The sequence below is a fragment of the Marmota marmota genome, unplaced genomic scaffold (genome assembly GCF_001458135.2).
Source record: "Marmota marmota marmota unplaced genomic scaffold, marMar, whole genome shotgun sequence".
Taxonomy (NCBI): domain Eukaryota; kingdom Metazoa; phylum Chordata; class Mammalia; order Rodentia; family Sciuridae; genus Marmota; species Marmota marmota.
In genome coordinates, this window is record NW_026000051.1 from 4,630,831 (window position 1) to 4,654,317 (window position 23,487).

Sequence of the window (23,487 nt, forward strand, 5' to 3'; positions counted from 1 at the left end):
GTCTTGCTACTGAGTGCTGCTGCTGATGGAGGAGGGGAGGGGGGGGAGGGACAAGAGCATTTACTAAGTGGATCCCAGGCACGAGCTGTGCAGCCGGCAGGAGGCTGGGTTGGGCCAACATTCAGGTGGTAAAGGAACGTGACTGGCTCAGTGATCTGTCTGACCCCTGTAGCGGGTGTTGGGGGGCCCCCAGATGAACACTCTGACCGCAGACCTCAGTGGGAGAGAGACTAGGCCCAAAATAGGCTGAGTGTCTGGGGTGTCAGCTGGGATTCACCCCTTCCAGCAAGTCACGGCTCAAGCATTCTGTTTACCAAATGCTCTGCACACATAGAAACCAGGGACGGTCTGGGCTCTGTTAAAGGTGGAAGGGGAGGGTCCTGGGTGCGTGGAAATTGAGGTGTCAGATGCTTCTCTGACAATCTGTGCAGGAGGTCCAACGCCCAGGCTGTCCACAGTGAGCCTGGGGGAAGAGGAAAGGCAAGAGAGAAGGCAAGGGCGGGGGTGGGGACTTGTCCCTACAGGGTCTACCCCACCCGATGCAGCCCAGCCTGGCAGGTAGTGGAAACAGGGTGACGTCTGCAGGAGAGTGCAGATCTGCGAAGGAGGACGCCACCTCGGCACGCTGTCGAGCTCGTGAGAGTAATCAGAACCATCTGAGCGTGCAGCTCCGGCTGAAGACTGAAGACGGGGCTGCTCCTGCACGGGCTGCCAGGAGGAGGGCTTCCAGCAGCAGAAGCCCAGTCCAGCCCTGCCTGCTGGATGGGCCCTGCCAACTGCCCTTCTCTCCCCTGGGGTGGGGCCGAGGGTGGGGTATGGGAGGAGGATGGTCTCCTGCTCCCCTGGGGCTTGGCTGCTCTCTCCACAGGCTCCTTCCCACCTCTCTGCAGAAGCTCAAGGGATGGAGTCAGAGCTGACTATGGGCCAGACAGCAGCAAAGCACCTGATATACGCATGTCCGGAAGAGTCACGAGAACACCGGGAGGCTGGTGCTTCTTACCCCTGCTTTACAGAGGAGGACACTGGAACACCAAGAAGTGATGTGAACAAGGACACACAGGGTGTCTGTGGTGGAGCCAGGATTTAAACCAGAAGTCTGGTTCCAGAACCCACACTCCATACAAAGCTGCTTGGCAGGATGACGATGATGATGATCATGACAATGAAGAAAAAATAAAGTACTTCCTGCAGGCAGGCACTTTGGACATCTTATGTCATTTAACTCCTATGCCAACCTACAGAATACAGGTGCTATTTTTATCCCTGATTTGGGAAGGAGGAAAGAGGGCCCATATTGTAGGCTCTATTCTCAGGGCCTTTGGGCTGGGAAGAGCAGGCCCAGAAACAGTCCTGGTATCCTCTGCAGCACCCCTCCACTGTGCCACCAGACCCCTCATCTACTTGCCATCCCACCCACGTGTCAGACTCTGGGCTGTGCACTGGAGCCCCCAGAGCACCCACCCAGATTGCTGGGGAGGAAAGAAGACCTATTGCTTCCTGGAAACCTAAAATCCCAACTGCCAAGCAAAAGCATGCCTAATCTGAACAGAGCTCCCAGGTGTTCCGTTGTTTCTTTGGTAGTTAACTTCTCAGAGCCATTCTATAAGATCATTATCTTTTTTTATGATCCTTTTCTTTCCCATTCTGTACCAGAGATGAGATGAAATCGGCCAAGTGAGTCCTGGTTCCTGTCCAGACTTCACGTAGCTTAAACACTGCAATTTCCCAGGGCCAGTGCCACACAGGCGAGAGCGAGGGCAAAGTGGCCAGCTCCCAGGAAATGGCCAGAAAAAGCCAAACCACGCCTTCCTGCCTGCCACAGAGCCAGCATCTTCACACGACAGTTATCAGAAGCAGTTGTGGTTATTTTGGGGTCAAGCCAGACTCAAGGGTCCTTGTGTAAACTTGTTAGAACAAAATGCAAATTCCTGGGCCCCACCCCAGACCTACCTAATCTGAGGGTGGGACATAGAAAACTGAGTTTTCACCAGACCCCAACTTAATTCTGAAGCCACCGAAGCTTGAGACCACTGCCCCGGGCTGGGCTGAAGTGTTGCACACAAGAGACCCAACATCTACCAAGCACCAACCACGTTTCAGGCACACAGCCTCTCAACCTAGGCGCTAGCCCTGGGCATAAACAGCACTCTGGTACAGATGAAGAAATGAGGGTCAAAAGCGTCCCTGGGCTGCCCTACCTCACATTGCTGGGAAGTCTGTCAGGGGTATGGACTTTGGGTCCAAGCAGCCTCAGATCCAAACCCTGGCTTTGTGGTTCCTGGCTGAGCAGAGCCATGTCGTCATCAAGATGGTAGGTGGTGGTGAGGACCTTTCCTGGGCAGTGCTGTCTTGAGGCCTGATGAGAATCCACATGGAGGCCTCCCACTGAGCCAGGCCAGGGAGTGTGGGCCTGCAGCTGTCATGTAAGAGCAGAGGGATGGTAGGCCCCAAGGCCTTGGGTGATAGAGCTCAGGCAACTTCTCTCACAGGGGAGCCTTTTAGGCTAGGTTAGTGCTATTTACAAATAATGATCAGACTCCCTGGACTTTGGCTGGTGAGAAGCAGCAAATGAGAAGGAGAAGGAGGAGAGGCTGGGAGGGGAAGGTGTCCGCTAGGAAGAGTTGGAAAAGCAACAAGGAACACAGCTGCCTGGGATTTATGGGGCTCCTGTAAGCAGCGCCCCTCCCCCACCCTGCAACCCTCAGTGAAGTCAGTCTGTTGTGCAGGCCTGAGTCACCCAGGAGAGGCTGACAGCAAGAGCGTGAGCAGCCAGGGTTCACTGAGGCCAGTGCAAATGTGCATCTGTGTGTCCCTGTGGCTCTGTGTAAAAGGCTGAACAAGAACAGATAGAAACTTTAAAACATTGCATATTTATAGAGAAAACCTTGTAGTTTTCCAGCCAATTAGTGGATTATCTGAATGACTTGCTTCCTGGGATCTGGGGAGCTGCTTTTTATTTATCACAGAGGAAGAATACCCAGAGGCTGAGATGACAGTCCCTGTGAGCCAGAGTGCCTACCTTACCACTGACCCAGCATGTGACCCTGGACAATTAACATAAGCCTCAGTTTCTGCATCCAGAAATTGGGTGTTATTTAGATATTATCCATGCCCCCAAAACTCGTGTGTGAGACAATCCAAGAACATCCACAGATGAAATTATTAGAATATGAGAGTTGTCATTTAACCAGTGAATTAGTCCACTGATGGATTAATTGGTGGTAACCGTAGGCAGGTAGGGTGTGGCTGAAGTAAGTAGGTCACTGGGAGCATGGCTTTGGAGTTTACATTTTGTCCCTGGTGAGTGGAGCTGGCATGTGTACTTGCTCGCTCTCTGTCTCTCTCTCCCCATTTCTTGATTGCCATGTTCGGAGCTGCTTTCCTCCTCCATGTCCTTTCTGCCTCACCTTGGGCCCAGAGCAATGGGTCAGCCATCTATGGATGAAGACCTTTGAAACCGTGAGCCTCAAATAAACTTCTCCTCTGCATTGTTCTTATCAGGTCTTTTCATCACATCAATAAAAATGTTGACTAAAACACTGGGAAATAAAAACAGAACCCACCTTATATGGGGTTAGGGATCAATAAGTACTTAGAAAATGTTGAGAGCTATTTTTGGGGGGGGGTGTCTGCACAGTCTCCACAGCCTACATTCCAACGTGTTAAAAGGTCCCTTTCTTTGGTTAAGCAGGTTTCCTACACTGGCTGCAGGTGAAGGGATTGAAGGACTATCAGTAGTGAGGCTAGAGGTAGTGGTGCTGGGAGAGTGACAGATATGACAAACCCAAAAGAGGAAGCTAAAGGAAAGTTCTCAAGACAGAGAGGCAAAGTGACTGATTTTCAGAGGACCCGAAATAACAGGGCTCCAGATCACCAAAGGAAGAGAGCATGTGCTGAGTACCAACTCTGCCCAGATGCTACACTGGACATTAGCACTCACACCGACTCACTTATTCCTCCCTGACATCCTAGGAAGGGGACAGTGCTATCTCATTTTAAATGAGGAAATGGAGACTGGAGAATTCAGAAGTCACATAGTTAGTAAGTGGTGGAGGTGGAACTGGCAGCCGTCACTGGCAGATCCTATAACACAAAGACAGGGTTGCTCTGCAAGGAGAGACCTGCTCTCTTCCCACCCTCTTGTTTCCCACTGGTGCCTGCACCAGGCAGCCCTAACCCAAGCAAGGAAGCCCACTGAGCAGTCCTCATGGCCGACCTCAGGGTACCAAAGAGCAATCTGGGCAGCAAGCGGAGAACACCCACAGAGGGAAAGCCCATCCCTGCCCTTCAGGGCTTCAGGCCTCAGAGCTAGGACTTATCTGGCCCTGCCAGGGAGGGAGGAGGGTGGGCAAGGAGTAGTCCGGAGGCTGGTGGCACTGAGGCAAGCCTCCTACACCAGTGCCCTTACTCCTTGCAGGCCCTGTGTGTGGTCCCTGGAGACCCCTACATCAGACCTGCAGTCAGAGCTCCCTGCAGCAGTCATTGGCTGGCACCAGCACCTCTGTCTGGTGACACCCCNTTCAGGACAATTGCGTTCCTCCTAGCTTGATGTAGGGTTTAATTTCAGTCCCCTCACTTCCTACCTGTGTGGCTCAGTGCCAGCAGCTTCAATTTGCTAAACCTCAGTCTCTTGCTAGAATAGAACCATAACACTCCCTCACAGAGTCTTGAGAGATGTGTTAGTCAGCTTTCCAGCACTGTGACAAAATACCTGAGGTAATCAACTTATAAGGAATAAAGATTTATTTTGGCTCATAGCTTCAGAGGTTTCTTGGCCCTGTTGCTTTGTGCCTGTGGTGAAGCACACATGGTGGGAACATGTGGCAGAGGAGGTTTGTTCATCTCATGATGGACAGGAAGAAAAAGGAGAAGAAGAGGAGAGGCTGGGTCCCTTTGAGGGCATGCCACCAATGACCTAACTTCATTCCATAGGCTCCACCTCAAGGGTACACCACCTTCTAAAAGCAGCACCCCAGGCCTTCAGCGCCCCAGCCTTCAGCACATGTGCCTTGGGAGGATATTTAAGATCTAAACTATAACAAAGAGGAAGAAATAAACTGATATATATTAAATGTAGAGGTGGATGCTCTAACAAGATGTGTGAGGACAGCACAACTCTTTCATCTTCTAATGACCAGGTGGGTACTTGAAAAGAAGCAACCTGGGGCCTCTTGGGCTGATATTTCCCAACAGAATATGACCAAGAGCAGAGAGGGCAGATCCTGGACGAGGAGCCAGCAGCCATCTGACTAGCTTACAGTGCCACCAGCAGCAGCAGAACAGGGCTGGGTGAGAAGACAAACTTACCTGGGATGTGGGAAGTCCCAGGTCCTGACATGAAGGAGCGGGCTCGACTGACCTAACCCCTGATCAGTAGCAATCTGATACTCTGGACAACTCAAACAAAACAAGTCTCAGAAGCATCAGAGAAGAACCAAAAGCAGAGACACTGGAGGGAACAGGTCCTCGAAAGAGGGGAAGCACGCAGGGCACTTCTGGGACATGGAGATGCACAGGAGAGCAGAACTGAAGCAGAGAGCAGCAGTCACTATCTGGGAAGAGGACAAAGAGAACAGACTTCGAAAATCCCAGAAAGGGAAAGATACCAGAAAGGAGAGCACTACAGAAGGGGACACCTCCCAATTACTACACAGATTCCCCTCAAATTTCTAGCTAGCACCAAAATTGTACACATGTGGACAGAGACTCCAAGGACCAAAGCAGTAGTGGGGAGGAAGAAATTCCAACAATGTCCTGGAAGACAGAGTTTGGAGTTCAAGTCCTGCCATGTTAAAGCAGCTCAGCAAATATGTGAGGCTTTTGATTTGGTTCCAGAAATGCCATGTCTTATATGTAAGCCCAAGGTGAAAGGTATGCCCTCAGGCTGTGAACAAAACCAAAATAAAACTACCAAAACAAAGCCTAAAAACCAAGCCTCCACACACCAAGCAGCTTCACTCCCTGCTAGAAAAACACAACAGAGGAAGAAAATCAGATACAGAATCTCTTTGATGTACTGTATATCTAGTGTCTACTATACAATAAAAAATTATAGTTACGTGAGGAAAGGAGAATGTGACACACAATCAAGAGAATTAAAAAAAAAAAAAAAAACACCAGTCAGTAAAGTCCAACTTATGCCCCACACCTAAATGCTGGAATTAGTAGATAAGGATTTTAAAATGTCATTATAAATATGCATGGGATTTTAGGAAAAATGAAGGACATAATGAGTGAGCAGATAGGGAATAGTGAAAGAGAAATGGGAACTATAAAAATCATCCAAATGGAAATCCTAGAATCAAAAACCACAGTACCTGATAGAAAATGCTTTGGATGAAATTAATAGATTAGATACTATACAAGAAAGGGTTGGAAAACTTGGGGACAGGTAACTGAAATGACCCAAATTGAACCGCAAGAGAAGAATGGGTATAAATAAATAGATGCAGTTTCAGTGACCTGTGGAATGACAAGTATGTAAACAGAGTTCAAGAACGAGTGGGGAGTTGAAGCATAAAAAATATTTAAGGAATAATGACCCTGAATTTCCCTGACATCCTCAGATTTAGTGGGGGAAAAAAAAAAATCAGCTAGGCATGGTGACACATGCCTGTAATCCGAGAAACTCAGGAGGCTGAGGAAGGAGGATTACAAATTCAAAGCCAGCCTCAGCAATTTAGTGAAGCCCTAAGCAACTCAGTGAGATCCTGTCTCTAAACAAAATATAAAAAAGGGCTGAGGATGTGGCTCAGGGGTTGAGTGCCCCTGGGTTCAACCCCTGGTACCAAAACCAAAACTAAAACCAAACAAAAACAACAAAACAAAACAACAACAAAAAAAACACCCAATCCATTGTTTCAAGAAGCTCATTGAACCCCATATAGAATAAATATGAAGAAAATCATTAGTCACATCACAGTCAAACTGCTAAAAAAAATCAAAGATTGGGGGGAAATCTTGAAAGAAGCCAAAAGACCCTTTATGTATATAGGAACAACATAAAGGAAGGCAGCTTGACTTATCAGAAGCAACACAGGCCAGAAGATAATAGAAATATTTAAAACGTGTTCAGGGGGCTGGGTTCACTTTTGGAAATTTAAAACTGGGTAGGAATCTGAGGTTGCAAGATTGAGTTCCAAGCCTCCCTCCCTCTAACACACACCAAGTGTGGACCCCACACACCCCTGCCACATACACAGTACCTTAGTAGATGACTTGATTTGTTGCTGTCAGAAAGGTGATAAGACATGAAAGCATTTGTACAAATTGTGGCACATCCATGAAGAGTCTCCGTATTCTCCACCATATAAACATCACATGTTTTTCATCTTGATGAAAACTATAAGGAAAATGAAGAGTCCTTTCTCCTTGACGTTTTTGTCACATGATGTTTCTATCCAACAGAATCCTCCACCTGGAGGAGGTGGGGGATTTTGAGCTCCGTGAGTCAAGCTGAAGTTTGATGGAGATGATGGGTGACATGGGAGGGCAGGGAGAAGGGGATGGCAGCCCGTGCTTCCTGGGCTCTAGCAGATGCTGGAGTCCAGGTGCAGTGTCAGCGAGCCTTATCTTATTCAATTCTCACATTCACCTGAGCAGTAAGTATTGTCAGCTCCATTTTAGAAACAAAGAAACAAAGTTTCAGAGAGAATAAGAAAGTTGCCCAGGGGCTGGGGATGTGGCTCAACGGTAGTGCGCTCGCCTGGTATGTGTGCGGCCCGGGTTCGATCCTCAGCACCACATACAAACAAAGATGTTGTGTCCAGCGAAAACTAAAAAATAAATATTAAAAAAAAAAAAAAAAAGAAAGTTGCCCAGGGTAGTAAGAGGGTCAGGATCTGTGCCCAGATCTGCCAGACTCAGGTCACAGCATTTCACCCTCCCCAGTCGGCTGGTCCTTAGTTCTGTCCCCCACCCTGGGTTGTACAACAGGAGAGTCCTGTGTGGTCTGCACTTGTTCCTGTCCTTGAGGTACTCACAGTGAAGGAAGCAATAAAGAATTATTAAAGGAAGTCACTGAGCTATGCATCAGCCAGAGTGTGCGACACTATTATGTCATCTCTCATTTAATCTTCACAACAGCTCTACGAAGCAGATCCTTGTATTATCCACATGTTATGACGAGGAAAGTGAGGCTCAGAGCTATGAGTGGCAGAACTGGAATTGGCTCCAGAGCTCAAGCTCCCCAGCAGGACCCCTGGCTGCCTTGAACCACCAAAAGGGCAGAGGTTGTGCAAAGACGGGCAGGCGAAGGCCAACCTGATGCTGCCCCCTCACTTAATGGGATCCTAGGGACTTCAAATTGGGAAAAGAGAATTACTGTAGTGATCAAGGAAGGGACTGGGGCAGAGTGGGACAATCAGCCTCCAATCACCTCCTGCCAGGATGGTCACAACCACTGCCACCAGCTCTCGATGGCTAGTCTATGGCTCCCATCAGTCCAAGCTCCACTCAACAACTAATGTGGCCTTTTACAAATAAAGGCAGCCTTGACACTGTCTTGCTCAAAACCTTTTGGTGGCTTCCTGGGATTAAGTCCCACCTGTCTCTTAGGGTCTCAACTCTCTGCAGCCTGGGTATCTGCTCCAGTTCCTGCTGTGGTGGGAGACTTGCCCAGACCCAGCAAGCTGGAGCCACCCTGCCTCACAGCCATGGGCTCTATGGGCCAGGAACAGGGATCTGGAAGGCGGGAATGGCTTAGTTCTGCTTCCTGATGTCGAAGCCCAAGAATGAAGACTCCAAAGCTGGGTGGCCCCATGGCCAGGGGCTGGAATCAACTGGAAGCTTCTTTCTTCACATGCCTGGGGCTGCCTATCAAGCACATGGCCTCTGCACAGTGGCTTCTGTAAAGCTCAGGCTCTTCTCTCATTCGGCCTTGCAAGCCAGGTAGAGTCACTCCCACTGTGTTATGCTGGGACAAGTTCACAAAGATACTCAGATTCAAGGAGGTGGTGCATGGACACCAGAGTCCCACTGTCACAGCTCATAACACTGAGAGTTCCACTAGTCACAGCTGATAACACTGAGGCCAGACAGGGCCACAGAGAGGCTCAGAGTGTTGAGGTCTCCTTGGGTCCTGGGAGATGATGTTGGGCTGTCTCTGAAGAAGCAATCTGCCATAGGCTCTTTACACATCCTCTCTGCCCAGACCCTTCTTTCTCCACGAGGTCACCTGCTAGTTCTGAGCATCACTTCCTCATAGAGCCCTGATTGCCCCACTCAGGCTCAGCCAGGTCTACTGGTGAGATCTGCCCTCAGCGCCCGGCACCTCTGTGCACACAGTCTGCCTCCCAGCCTGACTGCTGCTCAGAGGACAGGAACCTTGGTCAAGAGCAGGTTCCCAACAAACTCTTCCTGGGAGAACTGGGAGGGAAGAAAGAGAGGGTGAAAGGGGGAAAGACAGACACACCAAACTTTCAGTGTTTATCTTGGGCTGCAGAATATGGGTTCCTTATCCTGCCAAGGGCACAGCTTGAGGAGAAGAACTCAGCTCCTTCCCATGTACGTCTGCTGACCTCAAGCCCCAGCCCACCATGCTCCCCATGGCCCCTCAGGAGCTCTCCAGGCCCTCTGGGGAATCCAGAGTGGGCTGACATTTTCACCCCACAGCAGAGCAAGGGAGTATTTCTGACCAACAGTCTAATCTAGCTCTCTAACGTGGGGGCCTGCAAAGACGGGGTTCTCTTCTAAAAAGGGAAGGAACTTACAGATGGAAAAGGGGGACAGCTTGAGAGGCTGGGGAGAGGCTAAGAAGGAAAGTTGCACCCCTGCAGAGGTTAGTGGAAGTCCTAAATGGGCCTCAGTGGCCCTTCTGCCCAGGGGCCAGGAACACAATCCATGGTGCCTTGAGGTGGGGAGAGTTCCACTGAAGTTTTCACCACCATCATCACTAAGACTTTAAGGAGGAAAAAAGAGCCACTGCCAATACTGCCCACACTGCAGTCCAAACAAGGGTGAACTACACTCTTGGGTGCCTCGGGTGGGGGGGGTTGCCTTCCTCTTCCTCTTGGACAGAGCACATAGCAGCAGGCCTGGCCCTCCTTCCTCTGACCCTGCCTCCCCACTGACCAGCCTGACAGGGCATCAGGTCTGGAGGATGCTTGATTCATGGGGTCAGGTGCCATCTACTCTCTCCTGCTCTGATCCTATGAATGTTCAGATTTCACCTAAGGTGGCAGATTCTGCTCCGAGATCTCAAGTGGGACTCCAACAGTTCTTCCTAGAAGAGTCCCACTAGTCACAGCTGATAACACTGAGGCCAGACAGGGCCACAGAGAGGCTCAGAGTGCAAGATCTGGCTGGCCCATCCTTTGGAACACTTGCCGCAGCCCTGGGAGATAGATTACTAGAGGTATCTGCCTAATTTACTGCTGCAGGTAAGGGACATTGGAAAGGTGACTCAGGTAGAAAGTGATTCTTCTCTGGTGCCCCACCCCTAGTGGGTGGTCCTAAGTTGCTGCCTCCTGCTAACCTCCAGCAGCAGGGATGGGATGGCCTTGGGCTCCCTTCCCCAGGGTTTGGAGAGCAGTTCAAGCGAGGCCTCCAAAATGGGAGCTGACAAAGGGAGGCTACAGAGCTGAGCAGCGCCCTGGACTGGGGCTCTGTAGGCAGTGCATGGGGCGGGAGTTGTCAGGGAGGGCTGCTCCCTGGGCTTGCAGGGCAGCGATGTGAGCCCATTACCTGAGTCAACTGGGAAGCGCTCTGCCTCTGCAGGACGCCCCCGGAGCTGCCTGGCTCTGGGGAGCAGCGGGCCAGGGAGCAGAGCTGGCCCGCCAGCCCGTGTAGAGAAAGGAGGGGGCCGCTGAGGCCGCCAAAGTGGGCGGGCAGGGAGGGGCTGGACCAGCTGGGGCCGGAGCTAGTGTGACATCACCAGGCGGCCCGCCCCTGTCTGGGCTGAGGGGAGGCCCGGAGCCTTTCTGGGGCCTGGGGGATCCTCTTGCACTGGTGGGTGGAGAGAAGTGCCTGCAGCCAACCAGGGTCAGGCTGTGCTCACAATTTCCTCCAGCGGCATGTAAAGCCTCCACAAAGGAGTTGGGAGTTCAAATGAGGCTGCTGCAGTCGGCCTGAGGATGGACCCCAAGCCCTGAGCGGCACTGCCCAAGGCCAGACCTGCAGAGCATGGCACCAAGGTGGCCGCCTGCCCCGCAGTGAGGGAAAGCAGATTGTGAGCAGCCCTGGGGCACCCCGCTGGCCCCCGCCCCATCCTCGTTGGAGCCAGCTGCAAGTCAGAGCCAACAGAGGCCAGTGAGCAGGGCTGCCGGGCCGCCAGCTCAGCCTGTGACTTGGGACCTCTCCTGGAGGCCATGGACAAGCTGCCCCGCTGACGCCACAGTGCAGCATGTGAGGAGCGGCCCCAGGAGCCACACAGGAGGGAAGAGGTAAGGGGCCAGCTGCCAGGTCTGTGGCAGCAAGGGGCAGCAAGGCAGCAGCTGGCCCCGGGGCTGGGGGCTCAGACCCTGACCCTTCCACCAGGGAGTGTGTGCAGCTGGACCCAACAGGGATCACTCCCTTCTTTCACTTGGAGCCAACCAGGCATCTGCCTGGGCAGGACTGTGGACATGGGCAGGGGTGGTGCTTGGGGTGCAAGATCACAGGTCAGGATGTTGAGGGCTTCATCAGTGAGCCCCACTCTCCTCCTTCAGACAAAGGGCCTGTGGGGTGAGAGCAGGCGGCTCCTGGGATGGGGCCGCAGCCGGGATATGTGCTGTGCGGGTAGGTGTGTGCCTGAGGGGGCAGTGCATGGACAGCTGCAGACAGCAGGGTAGCGGGACTTGGCGAGGCGTCCTTAGGCTTTGGGCTCCTGCACACCCAGGCTAGAGAATATGCCAAGGCAGAAGCAGAAGCAAATGCAGTCCAGAGGTAGACCAAGGCCTTGCTTAGAAAGTTCCCTGGAGCCCAGCAGCCTGTTCACATCCCTCCAGCTGGTGAGGACAGCAGCAGAAGTGTCCCGTACTGGATGGGATGTCTGTCACCCATGGGTTTCTGCCACTGGGACTGGGGCAAAGTGCTGCCCTGACCTTCCCTCCATGCCCTAGGACATCAGACCCCTCCAAGCACCCAGGGTCCCCCAGGTCTTGAACTTGCTGAATGCAGCCAAGAAATAGGGGACAATGGGCTTCCCTGGCAGCTCAGCAGGGGGACATTGCAGGCATCACATACCAAGTCCCTTGAAAGTTCTCAGCGTTAGATAACATTTCCAAACAGAAATTCTTTACTGATCCTTCCCTTCTCCCTCTGTGATATGTGTGTCATGGGTCAGCTGTTGCCTCTGCTGTGGGATTATGAGAGCTCCCAGAGGCCAGTTTGGTTACTCAGAAAAGGATCTCTTTTCACCAGGGCTCTGAGGAAAGTTGAGAGCGCCACTTCCTAGGTCGGCCAAATGCTCCCCATGTGGATTTTCCAAGTGCAGGCAGAGGAGGGTAGAGCTCTTGAGCTGGCTTCAAGTCCAGGCTCTTCTACTTACTAGCCAAGTGGCTCTGGCAGAATGGTTAGCCTTTCTAAATCTCAGTTTTCTGTGAAATGTGAGCATAATAATGCCCGTCTCAGCAGCAGCTGAGCCAAGTGCTTCCCAATGCACAGAATCCTTACAATCTCCCTACAGTGCAGACACGATCACATATCCCCATCTTATAGGTGAGGAAACTGAGGTAGGGGTGGAGTGTGAGGCCATGGGGCTAGTCAGTGCCAGCCCCGGGACTCGAGTCCAGTGATGTAGCTCCAGATGCACTAGGCCACATTCCCCTGCTCTCCAGGAGCACATGTGACCTGGTGTGTGGCAAAATCCTTAGAAAACATCAGTCACTGGTTATCATGAGCCATGATAATCAGAATTGCACAGAGGGGACAGCAGGGACTCAAATTACTTCCCTGTTCTGGACATATTCTGCTAAAGTTTTTAGGAAATCCCAGAAGGCAGAGCCAATGCTGCAGCCACTACTACCCACATGGGGACCTTCCAGGAGCCCAAGGGGCTTTATGTCTGGGGTCACCTGAAGTATGTGTGCATTCTGGAAGTCCACACCCAGGAGTTGTGCAGACACTTGGATCCAAGCACTTGAACCTCACAGGCAGAGCACCCCACCTCTCCCACCTGCCCACGGGCACCACTGCTCTGCTCTTTTGCATCCCTGCTAGAATCTCAGAGAAAATAAAACTTCCTCAATGATACAGGAGGACCAGAGGCCAGGACTGTCCTAGAGTCGCAGAGGAAGAGGCATGGAGTGGCCACCAGCAAGGCTGGCCACGGCGGTGAATCTTGTGCCACAGAACACTGGTGCATTTAATTCCAGGAGAGCACCTTCTGTCCTTTAGCCCCAATAGGCTCCCTGAGCTCTCGGAGGCATTTTGAAAGCTGCTGTGAAATATGTGCTTCTCTAGCACAGGCCTCTGTGGCTGCTGAGGCCACATTTTCCCTGCTGCAGCTGGGAGGCCTGGCCTGGTGGCTCATGGTCTTCTCTGGACAGCTCAGGCTGAGCAGAGGCTCTGACTAACTTCATGGCCTGGTTAACGGGTCTCAGTGGAAGAGACACAAACACGTAAAGCACATGGTCCAGAGGGCTCCACACGGCACTGCTGCAAGCTCACGGGTGGAGGAAGGAGCCCATCATGGTTAAAAAAAGCTCCCACTGGGCTAAGTGAGGAGCACATTTTGTCCCACTTCATTATCACCACAACCCTCAGCGGCAGGTTCTAAGGTTAGCATCCTATTTTATGGATGAGAAAACTAAGGCTCAGAGAGGTTAATTTGCCCAAGGTTACACACTTAATTGATTTCTGTGGGACCTGGATCCAGGACTGTCAGTCTACAAAGCCCATGTCTTCTTCCTCCACATGCCACTGTCTTGAGTAAGGTTCCTCAATTTCTTTTGTCCTGATACTGTTGCTGGGTCCCTGTCCCATGCCCCCAGCAGCCAAGTCTGCTTTTACTGTCCTATGGATCGCTGCACTACCCCCTCTGAGAGCCTCATGCTCATCCGGCCTCATCACATGGCTTGTTATCCACAGAAGCCCACCTTGGAGGCAGCGGAGCAGGAGTGTTACGTCTCTTCCTGGTATCATGTACCAGCAGCTGCACACCACCCCTGCTGTACCATGCCTGGGTGAGCCATGGCACTGGCCCCCATCAGAACTCAGCTCTAGCACGTGGGGGTGGGGCCTCAGAGAAATGTTCATCTACTTGACTGAGGTACCACAGAGCATCTTCTGCATCCTCCTTTGCAGACTCCCTTAGGACTGCAGATTCTGTGCTCAGATCCTCACTGTTTGTACTGAGCCACACTTGAGCAATCCCTGAGCTGACATCTGAGAGATGGCATCTGGTAGCTACAATAGAACAAACAACAGACAGAAGCCCCACCCAAGGCAGGTACATTCAGCCTCTGGCCTCTCTCTGAATCATAACCCATTTAATCTGGAATGTTCTCAATTGACAACAGACAGATGGGGGTGGGGCCCTGCTGTGTGGAGCCCATAGCCCAGCAAGATGAGGCAGGTAGACAGTAAATATTTATACCAACACACAGTGGTGTAAGAGTCCTAAAGAGGGGGCCCATGGGGCTCAGAGGGTTCTCAAGGTGGGTGGTGCTGCCCCATTTTACAGAAGCAGAAATTGAGGCTCAGGAGCACCGTGCCTCTCTCATGGTCTCACCAGTGGGCCAAAGGGCAAAGATGCAAACCCAATCTGTGCTCAGCCCAGCCCAGCCCACTACCATCCTGCACAATCATGCGGCAGAAAGCCCCAGAAAGAATCAATTCACTGAATAGCGCAATTTTTCCCAGTGTATATAAAATACCCCAAATAGAAGGGTTATTCAGCTGTGGGCAGCTTGAAGTTTGTGGTGATAGATAGGTCACGCCAGAAACCTCATTTGGGGGCAGTTTCTATGACAAAACTATATTCCCTCACGTGGACTGAGTCTTAGGACTGCTTTAATAACAGCTTTGGGGGGGGGTGGCGGTTATAATTCTAACAGTGTCCTGTTCCATGTACATATCAATTGTGAGACACACTCTGATCATAGGAATGTTAAAATGTTGGGTGGGGGAGCCAGCCTCTGACAATCCAGCTATTGTGTCAGGTCCTTTCTCTGGCTACATCAGCCTGTCCTGGGGCCAGCAGGCCCAGAGCCTCAGCCCCCTCTGCTGCCCTGTCCTCCCTCAAGCAGGCCAAGACCACCACAGAGAAGCCCAGAATCAATCCTGTTTTCTGCCAGAGATGCCCAAGAACATGCCTGGCTCTGGAATGCCCAAAGCCCCATCTAAGGTGGTCCCAATCCACCCTCCCCCAGGGAAGGTCCTGTCTGCCTTAACTACTGCCGAACTTCCGAAACCGCCCCTGAGCCAGGCAGAGAGGAGATCTGTATAACAGACAACCAGTGGAACCACGGAGCAAACCCCAGACCCAGGTCTCAAGCAAACAAGCCCTCCACCCAGCTGTACAACAGGCCTCCCTAATGTCCAGCCAGTGTCTTTTCTGGGGTACCTCCCCTTCCCTGAGGCCCCAGCCTGAGTGGATCATGGGCCCCTGAGCCGACCTATCTGGGTGTTATCATCTTCTTTAGGAATGCTTGAGGCTGTGGGCCCCTTGAGGGCAGGGACCTCTCCTGCCTTTTTCCTGCTGTATCTCTAGCCTATGGTATAGATGCTGGCTGGGGAAATACACGGAATGAATGAAATCCTAGAATTCCTATTCAGTGGCCTGGGTGCCATCCTGGGCACTGGGCATTCAGAGGGTTATACACCTCTGAGTCTGCATCCAAGCTCACCATGATTTTAAGAAGTTCACAGGTGGCCAGATGGGTGCATTCTGTGACCTGTATATTGGACTGGAGGAGGCCATGGCCACTTTTGCAAGCTGGACGAAGGTGGGGACCTCACTACAAAGGGATATCTTCACAGAGAAATGGCCTCGTGCGGTCACCTGAAAGGAAGACAGGCCCGCATCAGGTGAAGCAGTGGGTGAAGTGCTTAAGGCAGAAAGCAGGGCACATGCTAAGGCCAGGAGCTGGCAGCTGGGCTCTGCTTGCAAGTAGGATGCTGAAGCGACCCCTCATTGAGTTTTGGAAAGGCGGCCCTGGATGTGCAGGCAGTGTGGACAGCCATGGAGAGAGTGCCCAAAGGCAGGGAGCCAGCTAGAACTGTGTGGGCAAGAAGCTGACTCCAAGCCCAGCTCCACCCCTTGGCAGCTCTGTGGCCCTGGGCAAGTGACCGTGAACCTTGCCTCTGTGTGCTCATCTGTGAAATGGGGATAACCACAGCCCCTGCCTTGCAGAGGGATCAATGAAATAGACCCAAAGAGAGCTCGCTCCAGTGCTCAAGGAACAAATCCATTCTGACAGGCCAAGGTGTCCCTGGTGGCCCTGGTACCCAGAAAAACAGCTGCAGGCAAAGCCTGGATTCCCCAGGAAGCCACCCTGGGGTAGTGCTATCCAGCCCTGACTTCTCCCTCTTGTCTGAGGCTCCCCAAGTTCCAGGGCTCCAGAGCACATAGGCATTACCGGAAATGTAGCAGCCAGGACTCTTAAATGGCTTCTGCAGACTCCCTGCCTCTGCTCTGCTGGCCATGGCTCTTGGCACAGAGGGTTCAGTGCGTGGACTTTAGGGGAATCTCAAAATGGTTCCCAAAAAATAACAGCAGTATCCTTGGCCCCCTGGCAAAGGCAACCAGCCTAACCACATCCCCTCCTGCCCTATGATCTCACAGTGTGACCATATCCTGCCTCCATGCGCTCAGTCCTTCCCTAGAGACAGCAGCTCACCCGTGCCAGGAGCACGAGAGCCCAGGGCATCAGGCAAAACTGTCCCCACCCCCTATTACTCCTCTAAGCACATCTGGAGGGTTTCTGATCCTGGGCTATCTGGCTCACTCCAGTGTTCCTATCTCCTGTGACAGGGTTGGACCCAGGTTGCTGCAATCTATAATGGCGGGCTGGCTAGGAAGGCTAAATGGATGGGTGATGGAAGGCTGGACAGGAGACAAATGGTGCATTTGCAGGTCTTGTGAGAGCTGAGCTGGTAGGGCTTAGGAACTGGCTGTAGCCTCCCTGGAAGCCTACACAGCCTTCTGGCGGCAGATGATTCACAGGGTCCCAGGCTGGGAGGCACGGCGGTTGAAGATCTGGTTATTCCCTCCCTGGCCTCCAGGCTGGGGGTGAATCACGGAGGACAAATGATGCACAGTCCCTTCTCCAGGTTTTCCAAGGTGAGGCTGCCACTGCTCATCCTAGATGCCCATTCTGGGGTCTCACCACTTGTAAGATCAAGAAGCTCTTTCTAACATCCAACAAAACCCCGCCTGTGCTGATCCGAATGCCATTTCTACTCATCCAGGCAACAGTATGAAGTAATCTCCTCCTGGCCATTGGACAAACAAACAAACAGGCACCTTTTATTCACTCTGGTTGGAGAGGCAGCCTTGGTGGGTGTGAGGGCCTGGGGCTGGCAGTGTCAGCGGAATCCCAGGCCTGACATTTACTCCAAGTGTCAGCAGCAACCTCACCTTCCCAAACCTGGGTTTCCTGTACTGCCTTGTGCTGACAAGACTCTTCTGGGTAAGGGGTCAAATGAAGCGTGGTGCTTCATTTGAGAATGAAACAGGGTGCTATGAATAATCACACAGGACAACAGGCCTCGGGATCGGAGGGCAAGCAGTAGGTATGGCCCTCTGATTAAGGGCGAGAGCCAATGAGACAGAGCGCAGAGGGGCACATCAGTTTACAACAAATGCCAGCCGCTATTCCCAATACTGTTGGTCACGTGGTCAGCTGAGCCCTCTTGGGACTTTTTCTTCATCTGACTCCCTCTTGCACCCTGGGTCAGCAGACAGCTTAGGTGCACTCTGCCAGCACGCCAGGCCCTTGCAGCAACAACCATTTGTCAGCGCTGAAGTTTCCACTGTTTCTCTTCTGTCCTGATGTTGGTCTAATGCTCCTGACTCACATTCTTGTCCGTCAGACTCACCTGAGCACAGCTTGAGTTTCCAGCTTGCTAGAACCGGATACCTGGAGCTGGTGGGCACACGTGAGCCAGGTGGCAATTCCAGATGCGCTCGCTGCTTTGGCAGAGGCCTGCTTCTTGGTCCTTCCATGGGGCTGGGACACCTCTAGCCTGGACTTGTTCTCAGCCCTTGCTCAGGGACAAAGGGGGTGGTGCTGCCTGGGAAGGGGGTGTCTATGCATTCTCCAGGCAGGACCACACCTGGCCTGATGAAGAAGCAGCTCCTGAGAGTGAGGCTTAATTTGGAGGTTTCCCTGCAGTCTGCAATCCTGGGGACCCCAAGAGTGCTCCTGTCCTCCTCCTGCCTGGAAGGTCAGAGAACATTTTCTATTGGGTTTCCTGTTACTTTGGCACTTTCACAGCAGGTGTGCTTGGGGGTATATTCTGGGATTCTGTTGCCAGCTCTGCTATTTAGTAATACTGATTCGTGCAAGTGATTCACAGTTTTTGAATCTCTCTAATTCCCTTACCGGCAAATGGGATGGCTGTCAGCCCTGCTGCCAGCCTTAACAGCATCTTTGTGGAGACTAGAAAATAGCTGTGATACTCACGCACAAGACCACAAATGTATGTTGTTCCCCTTCAAGTTTAACAGTGTACAACCATGGCCACTATGCTGATGGCCAGGGCCTTCTCCCAGCGTTGTTGGGAGAACTGAGATGATGTATATAAGTGCTGGTCATTGGCTATGGTTATCATTTTTATAATTTGAACTTTTCTCATTCCTAACCTTTGGCATGAGAACTCATAAGTAGACCTCAGGCCAGCACCTTCTGCCACAGGGCAGGACACAACTCCATTGTACCAAAATGTCACTTTTTCCCACAAAGTGGCCCATAGCCTAGGCTGCAGGGCTATGGTGGTGAGAGGGATGTGAACGCACAGTGTGTGGCCCTGCCACACAAGCCAAGCAGGGACACTCAGAAGCAGCCCCCCCCCCCCACCCCAGGGAGGCTGGGTAGGACCGAGCCCTGGGGACTCTCCCTCCCTCTTTGCACAGGCTGTCACGCGGCATGGTCACCAGCCTCACTGTGGGGAGGGAAACCCTGCACGGTGGAAACTCCTCACAACACAATGTGGAAAAGCGATTCCAAGAGCCGTTTTTACTTTAATTTTGAAGCCAAAGAAAACAGTTGGATTTGCTTTTCTTTGTTGGTCATAGGAAGAAACTGAGGAGCTCGGCCTTGATAGGAACTGAGCTCTTCTCCAGGCCTAAGATGGTTGGAATGCCGGGGGGGGGGGGGGGGGTTGGGTGGTGGTGTTACTTCTCTTGGGATGCAATTAGTTGAATAAATATCAAGAGAGCAAAAGTAAACACACTCATTACTGCCCATTCAGAACTGCCAAACTAGCAAAAGGCTTGGGGGTTGGAATCTTTAAGGAAAATAAATGCCTCAGAGGCCAAGGGCAGTGTAGGCCATGGCTCTGGGTATGAAGGGACTGTGCTCCAGCTGCTCAGCTTGGGCCCTTACCTGCCACGTGTTCTAGGGCAAGTCCCTTTGCCTGTCTGGGCTTCAGCATCTCCACTGATCAAATGTGGGGAATAACAAAATAACAACCCCACTGGGTTACTTGGGACAACATATATCAGGCCCCGGGCACAGTGCCCAGTCCCTTCCCGACCTTTCTGTAAGTCAGTCTGCTCCAAGTCACCCCATTAAGTCCAGGCCCCAAAGAGATTAGACGGTAAGACCCCAAATCTATCGAACAGCTTCAAGACTGGTCCCACTACCAGCAATGTGTTCTCAAGCCAGTCACCTGGCACTTTTGTGAGCTTTCGTTTCCTCACCTTAAAAATGGACATAATGTTAATAACTAGATCTGAATGTTGGAATGACTGACGGGGATAATGTTTCCACAAAGGGCCTTGAGGACCCGAAGCCATGTGCAAGTGTGGGCTGTCAAGTTTGGTTGACTTTTAACCTGACCATTGCAAGAAAGGCTCTTTTGAGACATCACAGTCTACAAGGGCACCCTGGCCCTGGCCTCGCCACCCTAAAGTGGAGCAGGCAGCTAAGGCACTGTCAGGTAGCGGACTGCTTCTGGGCAAGGTGGCTTGGACCAGGATTGAGAACCTCCTCTGTGAAGTGTGGTAACAGTGGTACTGTTACAGGGCAGAGGCCTGCCACAAAACTGAGGCAGTCACGGAGATCCCTGCTTCAAACCCCAATTCTTGCAATCATGCCAGAAAGATTTCAGATACGTCACTCAGAATAACAGGCATGAGGTTACCGAAGGGATAGGAAAAGGGAAAAAGCAACACTCTCACAGGAGAGAGTGGGTCCTCTCAGAGAGAAGGACAGTGAGCTCCTAATGCACTCCAGTTTTATTGGGAGTCCCCGGAGGTTTCCAGAAAGACCCACCCAGATCCATCTCTTAACTTTTGACCAACAGCAGAATGAAATCAGACTTTCAAGTCACCACTGTCATGACAACTCTAGGTCACTTTGGCTCATGCTGACTGGTTCTAATTGGAACCTGGGGAATTATACTTATCTCCCTGATTTCCATGATCTGGTCTGTGTAAGGGTCACAGAAGTCCACCCTCCCCACCCCACCCCCACCTCAGGGTAACTTTGTTCTTATCAGCTTTTTGGCCTGCCTTTCTCCTGCAGATAACAGGTTGTTTGCTGAGCAATGTAATATATGCTCTATTTAATCCAGGCTGCAGGTAAATTGTTTTTGTTTTGTTTTTTTTAAAAAAAAGCATGTGGGGGTCAGCACAGTGGACTCAGTTTATAGAACTGTTCCCTCAACTTTGAGTTCCCCCTGCTCATGTTTCGCTGTTCCCTGTCAGAATCTCCTCAGGGGGTGACTGTAAGGGTCCAAGACAGTGGCACATTTTGCTGTTAATATTGTTACTGTCATTCTAGTTACAGTGTTGCTATCACATTATTCCAATCTCTAGTTTCTGAAGTGCTTCCACTTTTCTCACCGGGTGTGCAACATGGGTGGGATTGCTGCATTTCATAGAAGAGGCTCAGCCTTTAGATTTCAGGCCCAAGTGCAAGATCTTTCCCAGGAGGGATATGAGAGCCCACATTTGGGAAGGCACTGAACTTAAGACAGTGCAGCCCTCTGGGTCTGAGGCCTTGGGAAAGTTTGGAAATTCAAGCCTTTCCTGGAGCCAGGTTGCCTCCCTGGGCCTCCGGCAGTATCTTGGCCCCGGCAAAGCAGCACAGAGGTGTTTGTCACCAGCCACAGCAGGTGAGCAGCCTACAAGGTGCAGCAGGCCTGCCCTAGCCTGGGGGTGGCTCTTCCCCATTGTTCTGGGCAGGCATGGCCACCAGTATGGGAGGGAGTGGCCAAGGCATGATGGAAACCAGGCAAACACTTGCAAACCAGCTGTTTCCACTGACGTCACTGCAGTCCCACCTCCCAGCAGAACCCAAACCAGAAGCTCTCAGACACCTCTTTCCAGCTGGCCAGAGAGGCCTGAGTCTGCCTGTTGGTAGGAACCATGAATGGGCTTTGGCGTTCAGTGGGATATTGCTTGGCATGGCCCTCAGGGCACAGGGTCTGCTCTGTACCTGCCTGGCACAAGATCAAGAAACCCCGGGGAGTCCTAGGTGGGACACAATTTTTGGTCCTGTGGCATGGCTAGTATTTTAGCACAGAAGAATGTGAAACTGGAAAGTGGTCACGCTAATATCTGTTTTACTGCTAACCATCAGGTTAAGCTCATTTCCGCACAGTTATAAGAGTTTGGAGGTTTGTGTCCATCAGACCAGGACTGAGTCCTGGTTGTGCCAACTTCCAGTTTTGTGATCTTGGGCAAGTCACTTAGCCTCTGGGTCTCCTCTCAGTTTCCTCCTCTGTAAAATGGAAATAGCAAGTTTACCATTGAAGGACACTGGGTGAATCAAAAAAGTAGCCCGGGGTCATACCAGGCGCACTCAGTAAACGGATGTTCTGGGTGCCCAGATACCTCCCCTGGGCAGCTCTGGCTCCCTCAGGCAGTCCCTTGTCAGGGTGCCCCAGCTCCTCAGATCCCTCTCCACAGCACTCCTACCACACAGCACCTGTTCGGGGTGTGTATTTTTTTTTTCATTCTGTCAACAAATATTTATATTCCAGGCCACGTGCTAACAGAGCAGTGGACAAAACTAACCTGTCCTGCCTTCATGGGGCTCACGTTCAAGGGGCCGGGGTGGGGGCAGCATACGTCTGTTAAGATAACGACTGTGGAGGGGGAGGGTGGAGAGGTCACCATCTTAAATAAGTAGACAGGGTCTCCTGAGAAAAGTGGTATTTCAGCGAAGATCTGCAGGCTGTGAGGTGGAGTAGTGAAGAAGGGGGCAGAGGTGCTCTGGGGAGGAAATGGCAGATACAGGCCCCAGTCAGAGGTGTGCTTGGTGAGCTGCAGGACGGGCCAGGGGCTGGAGCAGGTGATAAGGAGCACCAGGGTCAGAGACGAGACCTGGGGCCAGGTCAGGGAGGACCTCAGAGTCGTCAGCTTCACTTCAACATGGGGAGCCATCCCAGGGGTCGGAGTAGAAGAGCGAGCTGATCTGACTTTTGTGAAAGGATCCTCTGGCTGCTGGGTTGAAGATAGACTTTAGGGTGGGCAGGGGCAGGGGAACAGTCACTGGCTGTTGCGAACACTTGGATTTAGAAGAGCTCTTGGACCACTGCAATAGCCCAGGTGGAGGAGGCTGCACCAGGGCCGGGGCAGGAGTGGGGAGAAGCAGTAGCATTCTGGAGTGTTCCTAGGATATTGCCATCAGCATTTGGTGGTAAAGTAGATGCGGGGAATAAAAGATAGAAGGGACTCAAGGACAACATCGGGTTTTTGGCCTGAGCACTAGAACGCAGTTACCATTTACTCACAGAGGAACAACAGGAAGAAGTAGCTGGGGGGAGAGACGGGAAGAAAGAGGATATGCGGAGTCTTGAGATGCTGAGTCAGAGAAAACTATCAAAGGGCAGCGGGGCAAGGTCTGGAGCCCAGGGCAGAGCCCAGCTGGAGACACACACGCAGGTGTGAGCCACGCTGGAAGGTAACCGCACCTAGAGGAGATTTCCAAGGTAAAGAGAGTCTGGGACAGAGCTCCTGGCCCCTGACATGAAGAGGACAGGCCTGAAGAAGCCAAACAGGGGCAGTTGGGGAGCCAGAAAGATAGGCGGCTCCAAAAGGAAACCCAAGAGGGGAGCTGCCAATTCTGCCCACAGGGCTGGCAGCAAATACCAATGAGAACCAGAACGGGCCATTCCACCCAGCAGGTTGAGGCACTGGTGACCTGCTGGAGTACCCGGGGTGCTGGAGAGGGGCAGGGCTGACGAGTGGGTTCAAGAGGGAACAGGGAGAGCTTTCAAGAACCCTGAGTACAGGAAGCTCTTTGGAGAGCTTTGCCAAAAAAAAGGGGAGCAGAAGAATAAAACAGTATCTGTAGAGGGGCTGGGAGGTCAGGAGAGGATCTTCTGCAAGTTGAAGCAGCAGCAGGAGTGGAGGAAGAATGAGATGGGGGGGGGGGGCGGGGGGGCAGCTGG

General features: G+C 52.0%; 2 protein-coding genes across 17 annotated transcripts in view; one reads left to right on the forward strand and one right to left on the reverse strand.

The window, feature by feature from the left end:
- The window catches only part of Ralgps1 (Ral GEF with PH domain and SH3 binding motif 1), a 258,635-nt gene that overhangs the window by 67,531 nt on the left and 167,617 nt on the right, over positions 1–23,487 (reverse strand). The window lies entirely within an intron of this gene.
- Positions 10,895–23,487, forward strand: part of Angptl2 (angiopoietin like 2) — a 35,056-nt gene continuing 22,463 nt past the window's right edge. The window contains exon 1 of the mRNA XM_015497574.1: positions 10,895–11,381. The gene's annotated coding sequence lies outside the window, so the exon portion shown is untranslated. The remainder of the gene's footprint in view (positions 11,382–23,487) is intronic.